We start from the raw sequence: 6,000 nt of genomic DNA, 5'->3' as shown, positions 1-6,000 counted from the left end.
TTCCCATCCACCTTTGAGTGGAAGCCTAGACTATTTCTCTGAGTGCGCTGGTGGGCGCCGTGGCCGCGCCGGGCAGTAGAATGGAAGACGCCCACCGCTGGAGACAGGAGCTGGCAGGGCGGTGCTAGTATTACCGCCTGCGTGGTCACCGGCCAGCCCCTAACCCTCTTCCGGTCTCAGTGTTCCCCACGAGCAGGACCAAGAGTGTTGAATGGGACAGTGCTTGTAAAGACCCTACTACATGCCAATCGCTTGCACGGGGCTTTACAAGCATGTTGACGATGACGTCTGGTGATGCCCCTCTGCAGGAGTGGACACTGAAGCCATAGAGTCCAGACTGAGGTTCACAAGAAACCAGCCTTGATTCATGACGGCGAAGCCATTTTCCTGAAACCCGTGACCGACGCTGTAGGACAGTCCATCCAGCCTTGGCCATTTGGGGCTCCGAGCATCGCTGAGGGTTTAACGCACAGGACCCCCAGGGACTCGTGTGGGGCTTGCCTTGTTTAGTCTCTTTACCGTTTTGTTCATGAAGGTAACTTAATCAGGAAAGGACGTAGGCTTTACATACATACTTCCCCCATCCATAGATTCCATCGTATTTCAGGCAGATTTCATTGTGTCTGACTGGGATAGGAGGAGGACCTGTGAATGTGGGTGGATTTAATATTAGAACTGACCCCAAATCAGTCTGCTAAAGAGACTGTAATACATGGTCTCGTTATTGCCTGATCAGAAACCTCCAAAGCCCTGAAGCCTTGTTCTTTTTATGATTGCTGAGTGTGAGATGAATTATTCAAAGGCCAGTGATGAAGATTGGCTCCAACTCTGCAGCCGGAGCCCGGGAACTGCAAGGTCATTTCTGAACATCCATCAGGACTGCTCAGGGCCCCAAGTTCATCCCTGGGCCCTGACGGTGGGGGCGGGGAGCACACCGACTCCAGAATGCTGAGTGCTCCTGTCCTCTTTCTCAAGGGCAGGCAGGCCCTTGCTGCATCCCAATGAAGACCAGCTCCTCAGGCAAAGGGCCCGAGAGCAGGGAGGCTGGGCCTGAGCCCGTGAACTTGACAGCTTGCCCAAGGCACAGCCTTTGTCTAAGGAGGCAGAGCCTGTGAGGGCTGGGGTGGGTAGCAAGGAGGATGCCTGGGCCTCAAGCATCCTCGGTTGCCCACCCAGCACTATTTCCTCTTCCTCTCTTGAGTTTTGTTTGGGAAGCCACTGGACTCCCAACGAAACTCCTGAGAAGGGGCTTTATCTCCATTTCCAAGGGTAAATCCTGGTGGGTCTGAGCCAGTGGTTCTCACCCTGGTGTCCTGTCAGGACCATGTTGGGAGCTTTAACCAGTTCGTGGGACTGGAGCCCAGTCTAGAGCCTGGAGCAGTGAACAGCCTTGTCGTCACCTGGAAGCTCGCTGGAGAAACGGACTCTCAGGCCCCGCCCGAGAACAAAGCCAGAATCTCTAGGCTCGAGGACAACAGGTCAAAGCCAATGTCGTGCGGCAGATGCACTTCCCCAAGGCGGTGCCACGGCAGGTCCCGCTTCTCACTCTTGCCTCACTGTGGGGCTCTGACACCCCCTCATCTGGAACCAGCAGGACCTGGGGTCCCTCCCCCGGCACCAGGGTGGTCTGGACCTTCTGGTGACAATGACACCAGGTGACACCTGAGGCTACTTCAGAGGAAGGCAGCGCTGCCTGTCTCTTGGGACGGGACATCCATCTGCCCTGTGAACCAGCAGTCACGCTCGGAGAGGGACCAAGCCTTGTGAGCAGATGGCAGAGGAGTTCCAGCGGACAGCCTTCGCTGAGGTCCCGGCGGGCGCCAGCCGTCAGGCGAGTGAACACGGAAGCTTTGCAGAGGACAGTCGCTGTCAGACTCCTGCTGCCGGAAGATCTGGAATGAGAGCCACCTGCTGAGCCCAGCCAAGCCCTCGATCTGCACAGTCATATGATCGTGACTGTCTTATGCTGCTGAGTTCCAGGCAGATTTGTCATTATGCATCAGTAGACGACTGGGGCCCATGCCCCCCCCCCCCCCCCCCCCCGCCCTTGCCGGATGTTGGTTTAGGGATGGGCACGTGACCCAGTTTGGGCCAATAAGGCATGTGGTGGAGTCTTCTAGGAAAGCTGCCGTCTCTGTTCCCGAGGTCACAGAAGAAGAGATAGTCCTTCTCTTCCCTCTGATGCGTTGCGTCTTGATATGACACTTGACTGGCTGCTGCCCTCTTGCTACCAGCCTGAGGACAAAGTCAACCCCAAGGATAGCACAGCGGAGACATGGAAAGACCTCAGGTCCTTGAGGGCATCCCTGAGCTGCTGCATTAACGGACGCCCGAGCCCACACCTTCTCCTGGCTCTCCTGACGTGAATGAAGATCACACTTACCGCCTAAAGCAGTCGAGTCACAGTGTTGCTTGTCAGAAGTGTCCTCTCTGTTGCAATGCATGAACCAGAAGCCAGTCTCCAGCAGCTCTGAAAAGGGAGCATCTCGAGGCCAAGGTCGACGGGCATTGGAGTGTCAGCTGTTTCCCCAGGACTGCGCCTCCTGCTGGTGAGCAGGGAGCTGGTGGGAAGTCCTTCCTAAGCCAAGAGCGGGTTGAGGATCCGGGAGGGCAGGCCGATGACGGGACCGGTCAGCTCAGCATGGGTCGGAGAGAGGGTGACTCTGCAGCCACTCTCAGCCCTGAGTCGGCGTGTCTTCCCCGCCAGGAACCGTCAGAAACCCCAAGTGAGTTCTCACTGTCAGGAACCCCAAGTGAGTTCTCACGCAGGCTCGCTCATTCCCAGGAGAGGAAGCCTGAGGGGGCTGCCTGTTTTGTGGATGGAGAAACCGAGGCTCACAGTGTGCATTGGGCTTGCCCAGGGGCAGTGGTGGCTCCGAAGTCCTTCCTCTTGCCTGCAAGACGCTGGCTGGGACTCGGCAAAGGAAGCTGCAGTTCACACCCCCAAACGCTCAGCCCACCTGGGCGACTGGCCAGCGCCCCGCCTGCGGATCTGAGGAGGAGGCTAAGCCTTTCACATCAATTCCGGGGTGAGCTTCTCCAGGGAAACCATCACTTCCCTCTTCTAAGTTGACTCCCATCTGGAAATTTCCATCTCCCAACAGACACATCTTGGGTGCCTTTCAGCAGGGAAGCACCTTTTCTGCTCTGCATTGGGCATGAAAGTGGTGCCTCTTGACCTTGAACCTGCTCTTGAACCTCTGGAGTTGGCTGAACTAGGGCCTCACTCACCATAATGTGGTCAGGGGACCAGGCACTGGCTGGAGAAGCCCTTTCCCCCTCCCCCTGGCTCAGAGGAAGGAATGGGACCCTTCCCGCTGCTTTGGGGGCCTGCCTTTTGCACTCAATCTTGTTCCTTCTTGGGGTCCCCCAAGTATCTGATCTTTTATCTAGATCCCATATTCTTTGGGCTGTCCTCCAGGTGCTCCAGGAAGAAGGCAGGGGGTGCAGGGGTGACGGGGCCCATCACTTGAGATTGCTTAGGTTTTGCTTGTAAACCCAACCACCTTTAGAGCTAGAGGCAGAGTCCGAGGACAGAGCCTGGAGATGATTTTATCCAACCCCTTCATAAGCAAAGGAAAAAGTTAAGTCCCCGGTTCCTCGAGGGGCCATGTGCTGGCGATGGGGCACCTCCCTCTGCCCCGTGGGGAGCGTCAAGCCTGCAGGTGGTGGCTGCTGAGCCTCATCGGCCTGGCTGAGCCCACACTCAAAGCTCAGGCTTGAGCGTGCATGGACGTGCTGACTCCCCACGCCCCCGCACTCTGCACCAACCCTGCATTCGGCAGAATCCACTTGTTCATCCACTTCTGCACCCACTCAGGATGTGGAGTGTTTGTGTTCCAGAGGCTAATTAACTTCCTAAGGGTCGTATTAGCATATGAGAGTGTGTTCACTGAGTTTGGTATAAAAGACAAGCATTGCAAATGGGCTCCGTGTGCTCACCAAGCAGATGGCCTCAGCCAGAGGGGCAGCCTGCAAGGCGCAGAGCCTGGGTGTGCTGACTCCCCACACCCCCAAACTCCACGCCAACCCTGCGGTTCTTAAGGCGCAATGCCATTTCCCCTGCTTTCCTCTGTCCTTTATCCACTTGTGATGGTTAATTATATGTGTCGACATGGCTGGGCCATGGTGCCCAACTATTTGGTCAAACATTATTTTAGGTATTTCTGTGAGTTTTTTGATGAGATTAACATTTAAATCAGTGGACTTTGAGTAGAACAGATTGCCCTCCATAGGTGGTGGGCCTCACCCAATCAGTTGAAGGTCTGAGTAGAACAGACTGACCCTCCCCTTTGTAAAAAGGAAATCTGACAACAAATGGCCTTCAGACTTGAACTGTAACTCTTCCCTGAGTCTGCGGTCTGCTGATGTTTCCCATCAGGTTTTGAACTTGCCCAGCTCGCATCATTAGATGGGCCAGTTCCTTAAAATAAATCTCTCTTGATAGAATCACATCCCATTGGTTAGCCCTAACACATGAGCTATCCAAATGTTAAGGAGGGGACTCTCCCCACGTGTTCCTCTGGATCATCACCATGTGGACTAGCCTGTGACTCCTCCCCTCCATTCTGCACATAGCCCTGACAGCAACCTTCACCTTTGGAGACCGTCTTGTGGTACTGGGGGCTGAGGCATCTAGACTCACCCGAGGCAAGGAGGAGGGTGGTGATTTCCAGCTGGGAGGGAGCCAATGTCCCATGGCTGGTAACCCTGAGTGGTTTTATTCTAAAACTTGTCAGGTTTTGGTGTATGAGTCCCCCATTCCCATTTTTTGAGGGGGAAAAATAAGCAGCTCATCAATGTATTTTTTTTTAAGTGCTCAAGGAAACAAAAGATCAGAAAGTGCATTGGGGAAGGATTCATGATTTCTGAGTTGAGTTTATATACTTTAATGTTTGATTAAAATCTTTTGATTGTGGAGAGGTGGCAAACAGGGTCCAGTTCTGAAGTTAATTTCCGGCTGGGAAGGAAACTGGGATGGTTGCAGTCTGGCAGCTCAGCGTCCAGGACAGTCGAGGCGCACCCTGGTGCCGTCGCAGCCAGCAGTCCGCTCCTGTCCTGCGGTGGCTCCTGTGTCTCCCGTGCGCACAGAGACAAGGCTGGCCCCGTGGCAGAGCACGAGCGCTTTATGTACGGAGGGAAAAGTGCATCCTACATGCTAATTACACTGACGAAAACGAGTAGAGCCTATTGACCCGCCTGTCGAGTTTGGAAAAGCTTCCCGGTGGTCTCCAAGGACATTCACCGACTCCTTTGCTGCGGGAGAACGCGGCTGCCAGATTATTCCGTACACGGTAACCAAAGGCTGGAACAGTCGTCGCAGGTGCCAGCGGAGGGAGAGTGGGGGCCTCACAGTTGCTACTGGCTTATAGGTGAGGATTGAAAAGTGGAAGGGGTTGAAGGGTTGAAGAGGGCAATCTGGAACTTTCTACATGAAGCTGAATCGTTAGATTTCGGCCTGGTGCCCCCATAAAGAGGGGATTTGGACACCAGGGGCGTGCACACATACAGAGGAAAGACAGTGTGAGGATATGGTCCAGAAGATGGCCATCCGCAAGCCAAGGAGGGGCCTCTGAAGAGACCCAGTTTCCTCACACCTTGACCTTGGACTCTTGGGCGCCAGCACTGGGAGAAATAAATGTCTGTTGTTGAAGCCACCCAGTCTGGGGCATTCTGTTGTGACAGCCAAGCAAACACACACACACACACACACACACACACACACACACCGCCAACCCCACAAAACACTGTCCTTTGGAAGGCTGCACACGTCACACGTGCGCTTTTCTGTGCAACTTTCCAGAGCCCGTGAGGGGCCCACCGTGGCTTTGTGCACGCAGGAACTAATGCTACGTTAAAGAGAAGGAGAGAAAAGCAGGCAGAGCAAAATACAGCAGAGAGCCCATTGTTGTTTTGCTGGTCAGAACCTCAAATCCGAAACCGCAGGAGCTGAGACCCCTGGAGAACCGAGGGGGTCCCGTCCTGTAGAGGTCTTGCCAC

The sequence above is a fragment of the Phyllostomus discolor genome, chromosome 8 (assembly GCF_004126475.2).
Source record: "Phyllostomus discolor isolate MPI-MPIP mPhyDis1 chromosome 8, mPhyDis1.pri.v3, whole genome shotgun sequence".
Classification (NCBI taxonomy): domain Eukaryota; kingdom Metazoa; phylum Chordata; class Mammalia; order Chiroptera; family Phyllostomidae; genus Phyllostomus; species Phyllostomus discolor.
Note: the sequence above shows the minus strand (reverse complement) of the source record.